This window comes from Ranitomeya variabilis, chromosome 3 (genome assembly GCF_051348905.1).
Source record: "Ranitomeya variabilis isolate aRanVar5 chromosome 3, aRanVar5.hap1, whole genome shotgun sequence".
In the NCBI taxonomy this organism is placed as follows: domain Eukaryota; kingdom Metazoa; phylum Chordata; class Amphibia; order Anura; family Dendrobatidae; genus Ranitomeya; species Ranitomeya variabilis.
The window spans coordinates 722,791,005-722,813,215 of record NC_135234.1 but is presented as its reverse complement, the minus strand read 5'-3'; the positions used below and the strand labels follow the sequence as shown (position 1 = coordinate 722,813,215).

Sequence of the window (22,211 nt, the reverse complement as noted above, 5' to 3'; positions counted from 1 at the left end):
AACCAAAATACAAAAACAAAACATGGACGAATGTCCAACTTATCTAGTAGATGTCTGGGAGCAGGAACAAGCACAGAGAGGCTTCTGATAACATTGTTGACCGGCAAGCATCTAACAGAGAAGCCAGGTTATATAGCGACACCCAGATCTAATCAGAACAGGTGAACAGGGAAGATGATGTCACAAGTTCAATTCCACCAGTAGCCACCGGGGGAGCCCAGAATCCAAATTCACAACAGTACCCCCCCCTCAAGGAGGGGGCACCGAACCCTCACCAGAACCACCAGGGCGATCAGGATGGGCCCTATGAAAGGCACGAACCAGATCAGAGGCATGAACATCAGATGCAGTGACCCAAGAATTATCCTCCTGGCCGTATCCCTTCCACTTGACCAGATACTGGAGTCTCCGTCTGGAAACACGGGAGTCTAGGATTTTTTCCACAACGTACTCCAACTCACCCTCAACCAACACCGGAGCAGGAGGCTCAACGGAAGGCACAACCGGTGCCTCATACCTGCGCAATAACGACCGATGAAAAACGTTATGAATAGAAAAGGATGCAGGGAGGTCCAAACGGAAGGAAACAGGGTTAAGAATCTCCAATATTTTATACGGACCGATGAACCGAGGCTTAAACTTAGGAGATGAGACCCTCATAGGGACAAAACGAGAAGACAACCACACCAAATCTCCAACACAAAGCCGAGGACCAACACGACGGTGACGGTTGGCAAAAAGCTGAGTCTTCTCCTGGGACAACTTTAAATTGTCCATCACCTGCCCCCAGATATGATGCAATCTCTCCACCACCGCATCCACTCCAGGACAATCCGAGGATTCCATCTGACCGGAGGAAAATCGAGGATGGAACCCCGAATTACAGAAAAACGGGGAAACCAAGGTGGCAGAGCTGGCCCGATTATTGAGGGCGAACTCCGCCAATGGCAAAAAAGCAACCCAATCATCCTGGTCAGCAGACACAAAACACCTCAGATATGTCTCCAGGGTCTGATTAGTCCGCTCGGTCTGGCCATTAGTCTGAGGGTGAAAAGCAGACGAAAAAGACAAATCTATGCCCATCCTAGCACAAAATGCCCGCCAAAATCTAGACACAAATTGGGTTCCTCTGTCAGAAACGATATTCTCAGGAATACCATGCAAACGAACAACATTTTGAAAAAACAGGGGCACCAACTCGGAAGAAGAAGGCAATTTGGGCAGGGGAACCAAATGAACCATCTTAGAAAAACGGTCACACACCACCCAGATGACAGACATCTTCTGAGAAACAGGCAGATCTGAAATAAAATCCATCGAGATGTGTGTCCAAGGCCTCTTAGGAATAGGCAAGGGCAACAATAATCCACTAGCCCGAGAACAACAAGGCTTGGCCCGAGCACAAACGTCACAAGACTGCACAAAGCCTCGCACATCTCGTGACAGGGAAGGCCACCAGAAGGATCTTGCCACCAAATCCCTGGTACCAAAAATTCCAGGATGACCTGCCAACGCAGAAGAATGCACCTCAGAGATGACTTTACTGGTCCAATCATCAGGAACAAACAGCCTATCAGGCGGACAACGATCCGGTCTATCCGCCTGAAACTCCTGCAAGGCCCGCCGCAGGTCTGGAGAAACGGCTGACAAGATAACTCCCTCCTTAAGAATACCTGTGGGGTCAGAGTTGCCAGGTGAATCAGGCTCAAAACTCCTAGAAAGGGCATCCGCCTTAACATTCTTAGAACCTGGTAGGTACGATACCACAAAATTAAACCGAGAAAAAAATAATGACCAGCGCGCCTGTCTAGGATTCAGGCGCCTGGCGGTCTCAAGATAAATCAAATTTTTGTGGTCAGTCAATACCACCACCTGATGTCTGGCCCCCTCGAGCCAATGGCGCCACTCCTCAAACGCCCACTTCATGGCCAAAAGCTCCCGATTCCCAACATCATAATTCCGCTCAGCGGGCGAAAATTTACGGGAAAAGAAGGCACAAGGCCTCATCACGGCGCAGTCAGAACTTTTCTGCGACAACACTGCCCCAGCTCCGATCTCAGAAGCGTCGACCTCAACCTGAAAAGGAAGAGTCACATCAGGCTGACGCAACACAGGGGCAGAAGAAAAACGGCGCTTAAGCTCCTGAAAGGCCTCCACAGCATCAGGGGACCAATTAGCAACATCAGCACCCTGTCTAGTCAAATCGGTCAATGGCTTAACGACATCCGAAAAACCAGAAATAAATCGACGATAAAAGTTGGCAAAGCCCAAAAATTTCTGAAGACTTTTAAGAGAAGAGGGCTGCGTCCAATCACAAATAGCTTGAACCTTAACAGGATCCATCTCAATGGAAGAGGGAGAAAAAATATATCCCAAAAAGGAAATTCTCTGAACCCCAAAAACGCACTTAGAACCCTTGACACACAGAGAATTAGACCGCAAAACCTGAAAAACCCTCTTAACTTGCCGGACATGAGAGTCCCAGTCATCCGAAAAAATCAGAATATCATCCAGATACACTATCATAAATTTATCCAAAAAATCGCGGAAAATATCATGCATAAAGGACTGGAAGACTGAAGGGGCATTAGAAAGACCAAAAGGCATCACCAAATACTCAAAGTGGCCCTCGGGCGTATTAAATGCGGTTTTCCACTCATCCCCCTGCCTGATCCGCACCAAATTATACGCCCCACGGAGATCAATCTTAGAGAACCACTTGGCCCCCTTTATGCGAGCAAACAAATCAGTCAGCAACGGCAATGGGTATTGATATTTAACCGTGATTTTATTCAAAAGCCGATAATCAATACATGGTCTCAAAGAGCCGTCTTTTTTTGACACAAAGAAAAAACCGGCTCCTAAGGGAGATGACGATGGACGAATATGTCCCTTTTCCAAGGACTCCTTTATATATTCTCGCATAGCAGTATGTTCAGGCACAGACAGATTAAATAAACGACCCTTTGGGTATTTACTACCCGGAATTAACTCTATAGCACAATCGCACTCACGGTGCGGAGGTAGTGAACCCAGCTTGGGTTCTTCAAAGACGTCACGATAATCAGACAGGAACTCAGGGATTTCAGAGGGAATAGATGATGAAATGGACACCAAAGGTACGTCCCCATGAGTCCCCTTACATCCCCAGCTCAACACAGACATAGCTCTCCAGTCAAGGACTGGGTTGTGAGACTGCAGCCATGGCAATCCCAGCACCAAATCCTCATGTAGATTATACAGCACTAGAAAACGAATAGTCTCCTGGTGATCCGGATTAATACACATAGTCACTTGTGTCCAGTATTGTGGTTTATTATTAGCCAATGGGGTGGAGGCAATCCCCTTCAGAGGAATAAGAGTTTCCAAAGGCTCTAAATCATACCCACAACGATTGGCAAAGGACCAATCCATAAGACTCAAAGCGGCGCCAGAGTCGATATAGGCGTCAGTAGTAATAGATGACAAAGAGCAAATCAGGGTCACAGACAAAATAAATTTAGACTGTAAAGTGCCAATGGAAACGGATTTATCAAGCTTTTTAGTACGCTTAGAGCATGCTGATATAACATGAGTAGAATCCCCACAATAGAAACACAACCCATTTTTCCGTCTAAAATTCTGCCGCTCGCTTCTGGACAGAATTCTATCACACTGCATGCTTTCTGGCGTCTTCTCAGTGGACACCGCCAGATGGTGCACTGGTTTGCGCTCCCGCAGACGCCTATCGATCTGAATGGCCATTGTCATGGACTCATTCAGACCCGCAGGCACAGGGAACCCCACCATAACATCCTTAATGGCATCAGAGAGACCCTCTCTGAAAGTAGCCGCCAAGGCACACTCATTCCACTGAGTAAGCACAGACCATTTACGGAATCTTTGGCAGTAAATTTCAGCTTCATCTTGCCCCTGCGATAGGGACATCAAAGTTTTTTCTGCCTGAAGTTCCAAATGAGGTTCCTCATACAGCAAGCCCAAGGCCAAAAAAAACGCATCCACATTGCGCAACGCAGGATCCCCTGGTGCCAATGCAAAAGCCCAGTCTTGAGGGTCGCCGCGGAGCAAGGAAATCACAATCCCAACCTGCTGTGCAGGGTCTCCAGCAGAACGAGATTTCAGGGACAAAAATAGCTTACAATTATTTCTAAAATTCTGAAAGCTAGATCTATTCCCTGAGAAGAATTCCGGCAAAGGAATTCTCGGCTCAGATACCGGAGCATGAATAATAAAATCTTGCAAATTTTGTACTTTCGTGGTGAGATTATTCAAACCTGCAGTTACACTCTGAAGATCCATTATTAACAGGTGAACACCAAGCCATTCAAAGATTATAAGGAGAGAGAAAAAAAAGAAAGACTGCAGCATAGACAGACTGGCAAGTGATCCAATTAAGAGCACAGAGAAAAAAAAAAAAAAAAAAAAAAAAACTCTCAGCAGACTTCTTATTTCTCTCCTTTCTCAGCCAAGGATTTTAACCCTTTAGTGGGCCGGTCAAACTGTCATGATCTCCATGGCCAGAGAACTAGAATAAGCCTCTATAGGAACAAGCTCTTGGAAGATGTAACTGTACTGACCATGAACTAAACCTACCGCATCATCTAGAAGTAGCCAGGTAGCATGTCCTACTTTTTATCCCTATATGCCCAGCGCCGGCCGGAGAACTAAATAATGCTAGCAGAGGGAAATATAAGACCTGACTCACCTCTAGAGAAATGCCCAAAAGGAGACAGAAGCCCCCCACATATATTGGCGGTGATATGAGATGAAACAACAAACGCAGCAGGAAAATAGTTTTAGCAAATTTGAGGTCCGCTTTCTAGATAGCAGAAGACAGAAAGCATACTTTCATGGTCAGTAGAAAACCCTAACAAAACACATCCAGAAATTACTTTAGGACTCTGGCATTAACTCATAATACCAGAGTGGCAATTCCTGATCAACAAGAGCTTTCCAGACACAGTAACGAAACTGCAGCTGTGAACTGGAACCAAAATACAAAAACAAAACATGGACGAATGTCCAACTTATCTAGTAGATGTCTGGGAGCAGGAACAAGCACAGAGAGGCTTCTGATAACATTGTTGACCGGCAAGCATCTAACAGAGAAGCCAGGTTATATAGCGACACCCAGATCTAATCAGAACAGGTGAACAGGGAAGATGATGTCACAAGTTCAATTCCACCAGTAGCCACCGGGGGAGCCCAGAATCCAAATTCACAACACATACCTGTGAATATAAAGTGCATAGTGCTCCACATGAGTATCAAGTGCCCAATACCATCATGCTTGTTAGCTCATAAATACATTATAAGGGTAAAAAACAGTTCTGCCAATCTTACCCAAATCAGGTTCCTCGAGGAAGCTTACGCGAAACGCGCGTCGGGGCCGCCTGACACACACAGGCACTAACCTGATTTGGGTAAGGTATGAGTTTTTGTTAGAGGAACATGTGCCCAATAGAGATTAGTTCTTGCCTTTTCTGAGCCCTAGGTGCTATTTGCAGTGTGGTTGGTCCGCCGTACATGTACTAAACGTGTACCTTGTCTGTTATGTTTTGTCTATGACTATATTCAATAAAATTTGTTACCTTTTTATAGTATTATGATTGTTTGGGTCATTTATACTCCGTAGCCTTTTTGTAGGAATTGTTCAGTAGTGGAGTTGTCCCTGTTATATCCCATGTCCATTATAGGGTGTTCCCCTTTTAGGAATTTCAGATCTGACATGCATCAGTGGTATGTGTATTTGGAGGGTGAGTATAGCAGGTTTTTTGTTTTTTAATTATTTTTAACATTAATTTTTTTTACTATTGATGCCGCATAGGCTGCATCAATAGTAAAAAATTGGGGACACACAGGGTTAATAGCAGCGGTTACGGAGTGCGTTACTCGCGGCATAACGCGGTCCGTTACCGCCGGCATTAACCCTGTGTGAGCGGTGACCGGACAGCGTATGCGGGCGCCGGGCAGTGAGTGCGGGGAGTAAGGAGCGGCCATTTTCTTCCGGACTGTGCGCTTCGCTGATTGGTCGTGGCAATGGTCGTGGGCGTTTTGCCACGACCAATCAGCGACTTGGATTCCATGACAGACAGAGGCCGCGACCAATGAATATCCGTGACAGACAGACAGACAGAAAGACGGAAGTGACCCTTAGACAATTATATAGTAGATAGGGGGACCCCACGTCATTTTTGTTTTGGGGTCCCCCCTTTTAATAGCCAGTAAAGGCTAAGTATACAGTTGTAAGCTGACATTAATAGCCTGGGAAGCTCCATGGGTATTACCCTTTCCCATGCTATAAACATCAGCCCCAGCCATCAGCTTTCCTTCTGCTGGTTACAAAAATTGGTGACAGCACACACCATTTTTTTCAGAAAAATAATCTTTTATTAATTAAATACATGTCCAGTAATTTGCACACACACTGCACTAATTGTATTTGTCAAAGATATCTGTATAACTACCTATTCTATTTGTATTTACTGTATGTAAACCATGTCTTCTATCCTGTCGGCTCCTGCTATGATTTTACAGAACGCGATAGATGAATTGCCAGCTTTTCATCTATCTATGTAATATACAGCTCTGACAAAAAATTAAGAGACCACTGCAAATTTTTCAGTTTCTCTCATTTTTCTCTTTATAGGTATATTTTTGAGTAAAATGTAAATTGTTCTTTTATTCTATTAACCCCTTTCTGACATCGGACGTACTATCCCGTTGAGGTGGGGTGGGCCCGTATGACCACCGACGGGATAGTACGTCCAGCGCGATCGGCGGCGCTCACGGGGGGAGCGCGGCCGATCGCGGCCGGGTGTCAGCTGTCTATCGCAGCTGACATCCGGCACTATGTGCCAGGAGCGGTCACGGACCGCTCCCGGCACATTAACCCCCGGCACACCGCGATCAAACATGATCGCGATGTGCCGGCGGTGCAGGGAAGAATCGCGCAGGGAGGGGGCTCCCTGCGGGCTTCCCTGAGCCCCCCGCAGCAACGCGATGTGATCGCGTTGCTGCGAGGGTCTTACCTCCCTCCCTGCCTGCTGCAGATCCGGATCCAAGATGGCCGCGGATCCGGGTCCTGCAGGGAGGGAGGTGGCTTCACAGAAGCCTGCTCAGAGCAGGCACTGTGAAGCAGCCTGCACTTCTCTCAGATCGGTGATCTGTCAGAGTGCTATGCAAACTGGCAGATCACCGATCTGTATTGTCCCCCCCTGGGGCAAAGTAAAAAAGTTACAAAAAAAATTTTCCAAATGTGTAAAAAAAAATAAAAAAAAATATTCCAAAATAATGAAAAAAAAAAAAATATTATTCCCATAAATACATTTCTTTATCTAAATAAAAAAAAACAAAACAATAAAAGTACACATATTTAGTATCGCCGCGTCCGTAACGACCCGACCTATAAAACTGGCCCACTAGTTAACCCCTTCAGTAAACACCGTAAGAAAAAAAAAAAAAAACACGAGGCAAAAAACAACGCTTTATTATCATACCGCCGAACAAAAAGTGGAATAACACGCGATCAAAAAGACAGATATAAATAACCATGGTACCGCTGAAAGCGTCATCTTGTCCCGCTAATAACGAGCCGCCATACAGCATGATCAGCAAAAAAATAAAAAAGTTATAGTCGTGAGAATAAAGCGATGCAAAAATAATTATTTTTTCCATAAAATAGTTTTTATCGTATAAAAGCGCCAAAACATAAAAAAAACAATATAAATGAGGTATCGCTGTAATCGTACTGACCCGAAGAATAAAACTGCTTTATCAATTTTACCAAACGCGGAACAGTATAAACGCCTCTCCCAAAAGAAATTCATGAATAGCTGGTTTTTGGTCATTCTGCCTCACAAAAATCGGAATAAAAAGCGATCAAAAAATGTGACGTGCCCAAAAAGTTACCAATAAAAACGTCAACTCGTCCCGCAAAAAACAAGACCTCACATGACTCTGTGGACCAAAATATGGAAAATTTATAGCTCTCAAAATGTGGTAACGCAAAAAATATTTTTTGCAATAAAAAGCGTCTTTCAGTGTGTGACGGCTGCCAATCATAAAAATCCGCTAAAAAACTCGCTATAAAAGTAAATCAAACCCCCCTTCATCACCCCCTTAGTTAGGGAAAAATAAAAAAAATGTATTTATTTCCATTTTCCCATTAGGGTTAGGGTTAGGGCTAGGGTTGGGGCTAGGGTTAAGGCTACAGTTAGGGTTGGGGCTAAAGTTAGGGTTAGGGTTGGGGCTAAAGTTACGGTTAGGGTTTAGATTACATTTACGGTTGGGAATAGGGTTGGGATTAGGGTTAGGGGTGTGTCAGGGTTAGAGGTGTGGTTAGGGTTACTGTTGGGATTAGGGTTAGGGGTGTGTTTGGATTAGGGTTTCAGTTATAATTGGGGGGTTTCCACTGTTTCGGCACATCAGGGGCTCTCCAAACGCGACATGGCGTCCGATCTCAATTCCAGCCAATTCTGCGTTGAAAAAGTAAAACAGTGCTCCTTCCCTTCAGAGCTCTCCCGTGTGCCCAAACAGGGGTTTACCCCAACATATGGGGTATCAGCGTACTCAGGACAAATAGGACAACAACCTTTGGGGTCCAATTTCTCCTGTTACCCCTGGGAAAATACAAAACTGGGGGCTAAAAAATAATTTTTGTGGGAAAAAAAAAGATTTTTTATTTTCACGGCTCTGCGTTATAAACTGTAGTGAAACACTTGGGGGTCCAAAGTTCTTACAACACATCTAGATAAGTTCCTTGGGGGGTCTAGTTTTCAAAATGGGGTCACTTGTGCGGGGCTTCTACTGTTTAGGTACATTAGGGGCTCTGCAAACGCAATGTGACGCCTGCAGACCATTCCATCTAAGTCTGCATTCCAAATGGCGCTCCTTCCCTTCCGAGCCCTCCCATGCATCCAAACGGTGGTTCCCCCCACATATGGGGTATCAGCGCACTCAGGACAAATTGGACAACAACTTTTGGGGTCCAATTTCTCCTGTTACCCTCGGGAAAATACAAAACTGGGGGCTGAAAAATAATTTTTGTGGGAAAAAATTTTTGTTTTATTTTTACGGCTCTGCATTATAAACTTCTGTGAAGCCCTTGGTGGGTCAAAGCACTCACCACACATCTAGATAAGTTCCTTAGGGGGTCTACTTTCCAACATGGTGTCACTTGGGGGGGGTTTCTACTGTTTAGGTACATTAGGGGCTCTGCAAACGCAATGTGACGCCTGCAGACCATTCCATCTAAGTCTGCATTCCAAATGGCGCTCCTTCACTTCCGAGCCCTTCCATGCGTCCAAACGGTGGTTCCCCCCACATATGGGGTATCAGCGCACTCAGGACAAATTGGACAACAACTTTTGGGGTCCAATTTCTCCTGTTACCCTCGGGAAAATACAAAACTGGGGGCTGAAAAATAATTTTTGTGGGAAAAAATTTTTGTTTTATTTTTACGGCTCTGCATTATAAACTTCTGTGAAGCACTTGGTGGGTCAAAGTGCTCACCACACCTCTAGATAAGTTCCTTAGGGGGTCTACTTTCCAAAATGGTGTCACTTGTGGGGGGTTTCAATGTTTACGCACATCAGGGGCTCTCCAAACGCAACATGACGTCCCATCTCAATTCCTGTCAATTTTGCATTGAAAAGTCAAACGGCGCTCCTTCCCTTCCGAGGTCTCCCATGCGCCCAAACAGTGGTTTATCCCCACATATGGGGTATCAGCGTACTCAGGACAAATTGTACAACAACTTTTGGGGTCCAATTTCTTCTCTTACCCTTGGGAAAATAAAAAATTGGGGGCGAAAAATAATTTTTGTGAAAAAATATGATTTTTTATTTTTACGGTTCTGCATTATAAACTTCTGTGAAGCACTTGGTGGGTCAAAGTGCTCACCACACCTCTAGATAAGTTCCTTAGGGGGTCTACTTTCCAAAATGGTGTCACTTGTGGGGGGTTTCAATGTTTAGGCACATCAGGGGCTCCCCAAACGCAACATGGCATCCCATCTCAATTCCAGTCAATTTTGCATTGAAAAGTCAAATGGCGCTCCTTCGCTTCCGAGCTCTGTCATGCGCCCAAACAGTGGTTTACCCCCACATATGGGGTATCGGCGTACTCAGGACAAATTGTACAACAACTTTTGGGGTCCATTTTCTCCTGTTACCCTTGGTAAAATAAAACAAATTGGAGCTGAAGTAAATTTTGTGTGAAAAAAAGTTAAATGTTCATTTTTATTTAAACATTCCAAAAATTCCTGTGAAGCACCAGAAGGGTTAATAAACTTCTTGAATATGGTTTTGAGCACCTTGAGGGGTGCAGTTTTTAGAATGGTGTCACACTTGGGTATTTTCTATCATATAGACCCCTCAAAATGACTTCAAATGAGATGTGGTCCCTAAAAAAAAATGGTGTTGTAAAAATGAGAAATTGCTGGTCAACTTTTAACCCTTATAACTCCCTAACAAAAAAAAATTTTGGTTACAAAATTGTGCTGATGTAAAGTAGACATGTGGGAAATGTTACTTATTAAGTATTTTGTGTGACATATCTCTGTGATTTAAGGGCATAAAAATTAAAAGTTGGAAAATTGCAAAATTTTCAAAATTTTCGCCAAATTTCCATTTTTTTTGCAAATAAACGCAGGTAATATCAAAGAAATTTTACCACTATCATGAAGTACAATATGTCACGAGAAAACAATGTCAGAATCGCCAAGATCCGTTGAAGCGTTCTAGAGTTATAACCTCATAAAGGGACAGTGGTCAGAATTGTAAAAATTGGCCCGGTCATTAACGTGCAAACCACCCTTGGGGGTGAAGGGGTTAACTACTGACAACATGTCTCCAAAATTCCAAGTAATAAATTTTGTAGTTATTTTCTGAAAATGAGAAATGGTCAAAATAACAAAAAGAATGCATTGCTTGCAGACCTCAAATAATGCAAAAAACAAGTTCAGAATCATTTATAAACAACAATACTAATGATTTAACTCAGGAAGAGTTCAGAAATCAATATTTTGTGGAATAACCATGATTTCTAATCACAGCTTTCATGCGTCTTGGCATGCTTTCCACCAGTATTTCACACTGCTTTTTGGGTGACCTTATGCCACTCTTGGTACAAAAATGTAAGCAGTTCTTCTTTGTTTGATGGCTTGTGATTATCCATCATCCTTTTGATTACTTTCCAGAAGTTTTCAATGGGGTTCAGGTCTGGAGATTGGACTGGCCATGACAGGGAATTGATGTGGTGGTCCTTCATCCAAACCTTGATTGACCTAGCTGTGTTGCATGATGCATTGTCCTGCATCAGAGTTGGGGAACATTTCCTGAGCAGAAGGAATCAACTGTTTTTCCAGAATAACCTTTTATGGGCTTGATTCATAAGTCCTTCGCAAAGAACAACCTGCCCAATTCCAGCCTTGCTGAAGCATCCCCAGATCACCACCTGGTGGTCTAATGAGACCTGGAGAGGTGTACAAGCCACAGTGTCTTGCACTCACTGTGAAATTAGGTGGAGGATCGGTGATGATCTGGAGATGCTTCAGCAAGGCTGGAATTGGGCAGGTTAATCTTTGTGAAGGACATATGAATCAAGCCGCATACAAGGTTATCCTGGAAAAACAGTTGATTCCTTCTGCTCAGGCAATGTTCCCCAACTCTGAGGACTGGTTTTTCCAGCAGGACAATGCGCCATGCCACACAGCTAGGTCAATCAAGGTGTGGATGAAGGACCACCACATCAAATCCCTGTCATGGGCAGCCCAATCTCCAGACCTGAACCCCATTGAAAACCTCTGGAATGTAATCAAGAGGAAGATGGATCGTCACAAGCCAACAAACAAAGAAGAACTGATTACATTTTTGCGCCAGAAGCAGTGTGAAAGACTTGGTGGAAAGCATGCCAAGACGCATGCATGAAAGCTGTGATTAAAAATCCTGGTTATTCCACAAAATATTGATTTCTGAACTCTTCCCGAGTTAAAACATTAGTATTTCTGTTTCTAAATGATTATGAACTTGTTTTCTTTGCATTATTTGAGGTCTGAAAGCACCGTTGTTGTTTTTTTAATTTTGACCATTTTTCTTTGTCAGAAAAAAAAATACAAAATTTATTGCTTGGAAATTCGGAGACATGGTGTCAGAAGTTTATAGAATAAAAGAACAATTTACATTTTACTCAAAAATATACCTATAAAAGAGAACAATCAGACAAACTGAACATTTTACAGTGGTCTCTTAATTTTTGCCAGAGCTGTATATACATGCTCTGGACACTTCAACATGCCACTAGAAAGAACTAGAGGAATAAATGCTGCCGCCATCTAAGAAGCCTTAGATTAAAATAATCTTTTATTAATAGGAATCTGACATAATGTGGCTACCCCATGTGAGAGCAGCATGATGTCAGGGCAGTGACTCTGATTTTTTTAACTAAAAAATGTTTTATCTGCTGCTGATCTAGCATTGCTCTGAATGCGGAGCTCTGTAGATTTGCTGCTTTCTGCGTACTCTGTGCATAGGCAGAAAGCTGTTGGTATGGGTGGGGATATACAGAGCTCATGAATATGGATAATCTCCTGCTGATAAAACAGTGATTTTATCTAAGTACACCAAGCAGCCTAGCAAGTGACACATCACTGGAATCAGGGTCTCTGTTTCTATATCATGCTGCTCTTAGATTAAGTTGCAAAAACCTTGTGACAGATTCCCTTTAACAACCCCTTTAAGTAGTTTTGGTGAACTTACTTTTAATCCTCACATTGTGCGGCCAAAGATGAGTCATGTTTATTCACGTGAAGCCGCTCCCCGCACACTGCTCTACTGATTAACAGCTTGCTCCCTACGTAAAGAGACTGTTCACTCCGGCAGTTTGTCGCTCACTCACGGATGGCAGCATTATTTTACTTACTTACATAGCACCATTATATTTCCCAGTGCTTTACACACATTATCATCACTGTCCCCATTGGGGCTCACAATCTAGATTCCCTATCTGTATGGTCTTTAGAGTGTGGGAGGAAACCGGAGAACATGGGGAAACTCCTACCGATGCTATCATTGGTGGCACTTAAACCTAGGATCCCAGCACTGCAAGGAAACCGTGCTAACCACTGAGCCACCGTGCCACAATTTGTTGAAATCAAACTTTTAAACTAAGTGGGGTTTGTTTTCGTTCAATATTCCCCATCACTATGTAGATTAATAAAACAAAACAGAATTCCTGCAATTTTCACACTGGCTACTAAGCCTTATACTAGATTCAAACCTCTTGCTTCTGCACAGTTGACTTTTCAGCAGTCTCAGTATCACCACAGACAGGATTACAAGGGCTGATAACACATAGTCCACTACTCACAAGAAGTTATATCACAGCACGCCTCCTTTCCCTCCCTTTACAATAATCTCTGCCCCAATTAGAGGATCCTCAGATAATGCTTCTGTACAAATAAATAGGGTCTAATTGCTTTATTACTGCTAACATCCAGGTTTTAAACAGGAAACAGGACGGAGCATTGCAATGTACATATATTTATTTAAAAACATACATTTGACGTGACTTAGAGAGAATTGATCTCTAGGCTTTGCTACCTCATGTGAGAGCTGCATAATATATGGGTAGAGACCCTTATTCCAGTGCTGCATCAATTACTGGGCTGCTTGTTATAGTTTTAATGAAGAGTCAGAGGATCGCAATCGCAATGCTCAGAATGGCTGTCGGCTGCATAGAAATAGTTGTTTTGGTTCAGGAGAACTTACGGCCAGTCTGAGCTTTGGGTTGCAATCCTCATCCGAGTTATACGTCCGTCTGACTCTTACCTTAGTAAAAAAACTTTTATCAGCAGGAGATTATCTCTAGAGAACTATAAAACCTGCAGCAATGTAGTATTCGATATTCATTATTTTTGTATAACCCCCACCACCAATTGGCAGTTTTCTGCCTATGCACAGTATTGACAGAAAAATGACAATCAATGGAGTGGGTGCAGTTATACAAAGCAGGAGCAGAGAGTAGGATAGAAAGTGACACATTGCTTGCATTAGGGTCTCTGCCCCTAATTATGCTACTCTCAGTTGGTGCAAGAAAAAGCTGGTGACATTCACAAGGAAATAGGATGCAAGGGACCCTCAAAGATCAAAAGACCGGCTGTCCCTGTTGTGATGGAGCAACGCGCATGCTTGACCGCTGTTCTTTTAAATTTCGGGGCTCGGGACCCCGATTCCTGCAGTCAGCTGAACCCCAATGATCAGCAACATATTAACCATATTGTGGATTGGTAATAAGTTGCATTTTTCTGGTTCCATCTTATAGTCTGAATCTCCCAACAGAAACTGATGACTGCGGATGGAACCGACGCAGAATTTACCATTAATTCTTTTTGACACAATGTGGGAGGATCAATAAGAATAAGGCGCTTATGGACCTGACATTTTCAGTGTAGGGTCACTGATTCCCGCCCTGGTCTTTCCTGCAGTGCAGGAGTTACTAAGTGACAGGTGACTGTAAGGAGCAGGGTGTGTAGTGACCATGTACAATCTGACAATTGTGTAGTGACAATGTAACATTCCCTCTGTATATGGCTCCACCATGGTGAGAGTAGACGCACCCACCTGTCTGCAGACACTTGTCACCAGGGCCTGTGTCCTCTGTGTCACCAGGGTCTTCTGTGTCCTCTGTGTCACCAGGGTCTTCTGTGTCACCAGGGCCTGTGTCCTCTGTGTCACCAGGGTCTTCTGTGTCCTCTGTGTCACCAGGGTCTTCTGTGTCCTCTGTGTCACCAGGGTCTGTGTCTTCTGTGTCACCAGGGTCTTCTGTGTCCTCTGTGTCACCAGGGTCTGTGTCTTCTGTGTCACCAGGGTCTTCTGTGTCCTCTGTGTCACCAGGATCTTCTGTGTCACCAGGATCTTCTGTGTCCTCTGTGTCACCAGGATCTTCTGTGTCACCAGGATCTTCTGTGTCCTCTGTGTCACCAGGATCTTCTGTGTCACCAGCAATGTTCAGCTGCACATGGGCAGGGATATGTTCTTTCTGTATATAGTGCAATGCAAAGTTCCTGGTTGGGCGGAGAGACTGCTGGGAGAAAAAGAGAAACCCAATCACTTCCTGGCTCTTATTAAAGGGGCGGTTGACATTACAGCCCAGATCTACGTTATGCTGCTGGCTAATAAGGCTCAGGCAGTGTCCACTCCTGGCAGACTTTTCCCCTGCAGATTTTGCAACAAGTTTGGGCCAGGTAGTGCGAAATGCATGGATTTGTCAGCAAATTTACATTGCATTCTACCCTATGCAACAGGAAAAAATGAAATGTTCTGTTTCTCTATAATGTAACATGGATATGGATTTGTACATCTGCCTTTTTAGGTTTTCGCTCGGAATTTTTCCTCTGCATTGAAACTGGGCTTTAAAAATGGCTGCATATTTGGAGCATATTGGGGCAGATTTACTCAAACTGTCCAACTTTAAGACAATGCCTCATTCAGACGCAGGGGTGATTAACCCCTTCACCCCCACGGGTGGTTTGCACGTTAATGACCAGGCCAATTTTTACCATTCAGACCACTGTCCCTTTATGAGGTTATAACTCTGGAACGCTTCAACGGATCCCGGTGATTCTGACATTGTTTTCTCGTGACATATTGTACTTCATGATAGTGGTAACATTTCTTCGATATAACTTTCGTTTATTTGTGAAAAAAATGGATATTTGGCGAAAATTTTGAAAATTTTGCAATTTTCCAACTTTGAATTTTTATGCCCTTAAATCACAGACATATGTCATGCAAAATACTTAATAAGTAACATTTCCCACATGTCTACTTTACATCAGCACACTTTTGGAACCAAATTTTTTTTTGTTAGGGAGTTATAAGGGTTAAAAGTTGACCAGAAATTTCTCATTTTTACAACACCATTTTTTTTTAGGGACCACATCTCATTTGAAGTCATTTTGAGGGGTCTATATGACAGAAAATACCCAAATGTGACACCATTCTAAAAACTGCACCCCTCAAGGTGCTCATAACCACATTCAAGAAATTTATTAACCCTTCAGGTGTTTCACAGGAATTTTTGGAATGTTTAAATAAAAATGAACATTTAACTTTTTTTCACACAAAATTTATTTCAGCTCCAATTTGTTTTATTTTACCAAGGGTAACAGGAGAAAATGGACCCCAAAAGTTGTTGTACAATTTGTCCTGAGTACGCTGATACCCCATATGTGGGGGTAAACCACTGTTTGGGCGCATGGCAGAGCTCAGAAGGAAAGGAGCGCCATTTGACTTTTCAATGCAAAATTGACTGGAATTGAGATGGGACGCCATGTTGCGTTTGGAGAGCCCCTGATGTGCCTAAACATTGAAACCCCCCACAAGTGACACCATTTTGGAAAGTAGACCCCGTAAGGAACTTATCTAGATGTGTGGTGAGCACTTTGACCCAACAAGTGCTTCACAGAAGTTTATAATGCAGAGCCGTAAAAATAAAAAATCATATTTTTTCACAAAAATGATCTTTTCGCCCCCATTTTTTTATTTTCCCAAGGGTAAGAGAAGAAATTAGACCACAAAAGTTGTTGTGCAATTTGTCCTGAGTACGAAGATACCCCATATGTGGGTGTAAACTATTGTTTGGGCGCAGGGCAGAGCTCGGAAGGGAAGGAGCGCCATTTGACTTTTCAATGCAAAATTGACTGGAATTAAGATGGGACGCCATGTTGCGTTTGGAGAGCCCCTGATGTGCCTAAACATTGAAACCCCCCACAAGTGACACCATTTTGGAAAGTAGACCCCTTAAGGAACTTATCTAGATGTGTGTTGAGCACTTTGACCCAACAAGTGCTTCACAGAAGTTTATAATGCAGAGCCGTAAAAATAAAAAATCATATTTTTTCACAAAAATGATCTTTTCGCCCCCATTTTTTTATTTTCCCAAGGGTAAGAAAAGAAATTAGACCACAAAATTTGTTGTGCAATTTGTCCTGAGTACGACGATACCCCATATGTGGGGGTAAACCACTGTTTGGGCGCATAGCAGAGCTCGGAAGGGAAGGAGCGCTATTTTACTTTTCAATGCAAAATTGACTGGAATTAAGATGGGACGCCATGTTGCGTTTGGAGAGCCCCTGATGTGCCTAAACATTAAAACCCCCCACAAGTGACACCATTTTGGAAAGTAGACCCACTAAGGAACTTATCTAGATGTGTTGTGAGAACTTTGAACCCCCATGTGTTTCACTACAGTTTATAACGCAGAGCTGTGAAAATAAAAATTCATCTTTTTTTTCACAGAGATGATTTTTTAGCCCCCAGCTTTGTATTTTTACAAGGGTAACATAATAAATTGGACCCCAAAAGTTGTTGTCCAATTTGTCCTGAGTACGCTGATACCCCATATGTGGGGGGGGGAACCACTGTTTGGGCGCATGACAGAGCTCGGAAGGGAAGGAGCGCCATTTGGAATGCAGACTTAAATGGATTGGTCTGCAGGCGTCACGTTGCAGTTGCAGAGCCCCTGATGTACCCAAACAGTAGAAACCCCCCACAAGTGACCCCAAATTGGAAACTAGACCTCCCAAGGAACTTATCTAGATGTGTTGTGAGAACTTTGAACCCCCAAGTGTTTCACTACAGTTTATAACGCAGAGCCGTGAAAATAAAAATTCCTCTTTTTTTTCACAGAGATGATTTTTTAGCCCCCAGCTTTGTATTTTTACAAGGGTAACATAATAAATTGGACCCCAAAAGTTGTTGTCCAATTTGTCCTGAGTACGCTGATACCCCATATGTGGGGGGGAACCACTGTTTGGGCGCATGGCAGAGCTCGGAAGGGAAGGAGCGCCATTTGGAATGCAGACTTAAATGGATTTGTCTGCAGGCGTCACGTTGCATTTGCAGAGCCCCTGATGTACCTAAACAGTAGAAACCCCCCACAAGTGACCCCATATTGGAAATTAGACCCCCCAAGGAACGTATCTAGATGTGTTGTGAAAACTTTGAACCCCCAAGTGTTTCACTACAGTTTACAACGCAGAGCCGTGAAAATAAAAAATCTTTTTTTCCCACAAAACTTATTTTTTAGCCCCCAGTTTTGTATTTTCCCAAGGGTAACAGGAGAAATTGGACCCCAAAAGTTGTTGTCCAATTTGTCCTGAGTACGCTGATACCCCATATGTGGGGGGGAACCACTGTTTGGGCGCATGGCAGAGCTCGGAAGGGAAGGAGCGCCATTTGGAATGCAGACTTAAATGGATTTGTCTGCAGGCGTCACGTTGCATTTGCAGAGCCCCTGATGTACCTAAACAGTAGAAACCCCCCACAAGTGACCCCATATTGGAAATTAGACCCCCCAAGGAACGTATCTAGATGTGTTGTGAAAACTTTGAACCCCCAAGTGTTTCACTACAGTTTACAACGCAGAGCCGTGAAAATAAAAAATCTTTTTTTCCCACAAAACTTATTTTTTAGCCCCCAGTTTTGTATTTTCCCAAGGGTAACAGGAGAAATTGGACCCCAAAAGTTGTTGTCCAATTTGTCCTGAGTACGCTGATACCCCATATGTGGGGGGGAACCACTGTTTGGGCGCATGGCAGAGCTCGGAAGGGAAGGAGCGCCATTTGGAATGCAGACTTAAATGGATTTGTCTGCAGGCGTCACGTTGCATTTGCAGAGCCCCTGATGTACCTAAACAGTAGAAACCCCCCACAAGTGACCCCATATTGGAAATTAGACCCCCCAAGGAACGTATCTAGATGTGTTGTGAGAACTTTGAACCCCCAAGTGTTTCACTACAGTTTATAACGCAGAGCCGTGAAAATAAAACATCTTTTTTCCCACAAAACTTATTTTTTAGCCCCCAGTTTTGTATTTTCCCAAGGGTAACAGGAGAAATTGGACCCCAAAAGATGTTGTCCAATTTGTCCTGAGTACGCTGATACCCCATATGTTGGGGTAAACCCCTGTTTGGGTACACGGGAGAGCTCTGAAGGGAAGGAGCACTGTTTTACTTTTTCAACGCAGAATTGTCTGGAATTGAATTCGGATGCCATGTCCCGTTTGGAGAGCCCCTGATGTGCCTAAACAGTGGAAACCCCCCAATTATAACTGAAACCCTAATCCAAACACACCCCTTACCCTAATCCCAACGGTAACCCTAACCACACCCCTAACCCTGACACACCCCTAACCCTAATCCCAACCCTATTCCCAACCGTAAATGTAACCCTAACCCTAACTTTAGCCCCAACCCTAACTGTAGCCTTAACCCTAGCCCCAACCCTAGCCCTAACCTTAGCCCTAACCCTAGCCCTAACCCTAGCAATAACCCTAACCCTAGCCCTAACCCTAGCCCTAACCCTAGCAATAACCCTAGCCCTAACCCTAGCCCTAACCCTAACCCTAACCCTAGCAATAACCCTAGCAATAACCCTAGCCCTAACCCTAGCCCTAACCCTAACCCTAGCCCTAACCCTAACCCTAGCCCTAACCCTAACCCTAATGGGAAAATGGAAATAAATACATTTTTTTTATTTTTTTATTTTTCCCTAACTAAGGGGGTGATGAAGGGGGGTTTGATTTACTTTTATAGCGGGTTATTTAGCGGATTTTTATGATTGGCAGCCGTCACACACTGAAAGACGCTTTTTATTGCAAAAAATATTTTTTTGCGTTACCACATTTTGAGAGCTATAATTTTTCCATATTTGAGTCTACAGAGTCATGTGAGGTCTTGTTTTTTTTGCGGGACGAGTTGACGTTTTTATTGGTAACATTTTCGGGCACGTGACATTTTTTGATCACTTTTTATTCCGATTTTTGTGAGGCAGAATGACCAAAAACCAGCTATTCATGAATTTCTTTTGGGGGAGGCGTTTATACCGTTCCGCCTTTGGTAAAATTGATAAAGCAGTTTTATTCTTCGGGTCAGTACGATTACAGCGATACCTCATTTATATCATTTTTTGTGTTTTGGCACTTTTATACGATAAAAGCTATTTTATAGAAAAAATAATTATTTTGGTATCGCTTTATTCTCAGGACTATAACTTTTTTATTTTTTTGCTGATGATGCTGTATGGCGGCTCGTTTTTTGCGGGACAAGATGACGTTTTCAGCGGTACCATGGTTATTTATATCTGTCTTTTTGATCGCGTGTTATTCCACTTTTTGTTCGGCAGTATGATAGTAAAGCGTTGTTTTTTGCCTCGTTTTTTTTTTTTTTTCTCACGGTGTTTACTGAAGGGGTTAACTAGTGATATAGTGTTATAGGTTGGGTCGTTACGGACGCGGCGATACTAAATATGTGTACTTTTATTGTTTTGTTTTTCTTATTTAGATAAAGAAATGTATTTATGGGAATAATATTTTTTTTTTTCTTTATTTAGGAATTTATTTTTTATTTATTTTTTTACACATGTGGAAACATTTTTTTTTTACATTTTTACTTTGTCCCAGGGGGGGACATCACAGATCGTTGATCTGACAGTGTGCATAGCACTCTGTCAGATCGGCGATCTGCTGTACAGGGCTGCAGGCTTACCAGTGCCTGCTCTGAGCAGGCACTCGGTAAGCCACCTCCCTCCCTGCAGGACCCGGATGCCGCGGCCATCTTGGATCCGGGACCTGCGGCGAGGAGGGAGGTAGGAGACCCTCGGAGCAACGCGATCACATCGCGTTGCTGCGGGGGTCTCAGGGAAGCCCGCAGGGAGCCCCCTCCCTGCGCGATGCTTCCCTATACCGCCGGTACACCGCGATCATGTTTGATCGCGGTGTGCCGGGGGTTAATGTGCCGGGGGCGGTCCGTGACCGCTCCTGGCACATAGTGCCGGATGTCAGCTGCGATATGCAGCTGACACCCGGCCGCGATCGGCCGCGCTCCCCCCGTGAGTGCGGCCGATCGCGTATGACGTACTATCTCGTTGTTGGTCATACGGGCCCACCCCACCTCGACGGGATAGTACGTCAGATGTCAGATGTTTAAGGGGTTAAAGGGGACCTGTCACCCCCAAAATAGAAGGTGAGCTAAGCCCACCGGCATCAGGGGCTTATCTATAGCATTCTGTAATGCTGTAGATAAGCCCCCGATGTATCCTGAAAGATGAGAAAAACAGGTTAGATTATACTCACCTGGGCGGGTGGTCCGATCCGATGGGCTTCGCCGTCAGGTCTGGGGCCTCCCATCTTCTTACGATGACATCCTCTTCTTGTCTTCAGGGTCCGGCGCAGGTGTAATTTGTCTGTCCTGTTGAGGGCAGAGCAAAGTACTGCAGTGCGCAGGCGTCGAGAAAGGTCAGAGAGGCCCGGCGCCTTCAGTACTTTGCTCTGCCCTCAACAGGTCAGACAAAGTACGCCGGAGCCGCAGCCTGAAGACAAGAAGAGGACGTCATCCTATGCAGATGGGAGGCCCCGGACCAGACCGCGATGCCCATCGGACCGGACCGCAGCAGGACCGCCCCTGGGTGAGTATAATCTAACCTCTTTTTCTCATCTTTCAGTTTACATCGGGGGGCTTATCTACAGCATTACAGAATGCCGTAGATAAGCCCCTGATGCTGGTGGGCTTAGCTCACCTTCCATTTTGGGGGTGACAGGGTCCCTTTAAGGGTAGCCGGGGCCCCGGGCTGTTCAGATACCTGAACCAGATTATTCCAGGAAATTTTCGTGGCCCCCTTGAGACTCCGCCCACGCTCCGCCCCTCGAACTGTCCACAGTCCCACCGCTCTCTCTTGGAAAAACTCCACTTCTCACCAATCACACATTAACAGTTCCCATCACCAGATCACACATACAGCCGGCAGCTTTTGTTTTGGCCAAAAGATTTTTTAAGCCGCCACCATAACATGGTAGACACTTTAAGCCAGGCCCTACTCTACTGTAAACTATTAAACATTTGCTAAATTATGCAATACAATTTAGGTATATTTTTATTTCTTTTTCAATTTTTTAAATGACCAATAATATCACATACAAGGAACAAATACCGCTACACCATGACCAGAACACATATTACCACCAGTGACCGAATAATATCACATACAAGGAACAAATACCACAAAACCATGACCAGACCACATATTACCACCACATAGTGACCAAATAGCACATACAAGGGACAAATACCGCAACACCATGTCCAGACCACATATTACACCACATAGTGACTGAATACTACAATACTGATCAGTAATAAAAAAAAACACAATA

General features: G+C 43.9%; 1 protein-coding gene across 11 annotated transcripts in view; it reads right to left on the bottom strand.

Moving 5' to 3' along the window:
* PARP4 (poly(ADP-ribose) polymerase family member 4) overlaps nucleotides 1–15,065 on the bottom strand; it is a 318,181-nt gene extending 303,116 nt beyond the window's left edge. For 10 of the 11 annotated variants that reach the window (XM_077298347.1, XM_077298349.1, XM_077298352.1 and 7 more), the window contains exon 1: nucleotides 14,622–15,065. The gene's annotated coding sequence lies outside the window, so the exon portion shown is untranslated. The remainder of the gene's footprint in view (nucleotides 1–14,621) is intronic. The other variant, XM_077298348.1, reaches the window with a different exon arrangement.
* Between the last annotated feature and the right edge of the window lie 7,146 nt (nucleotides 15,066–22,211).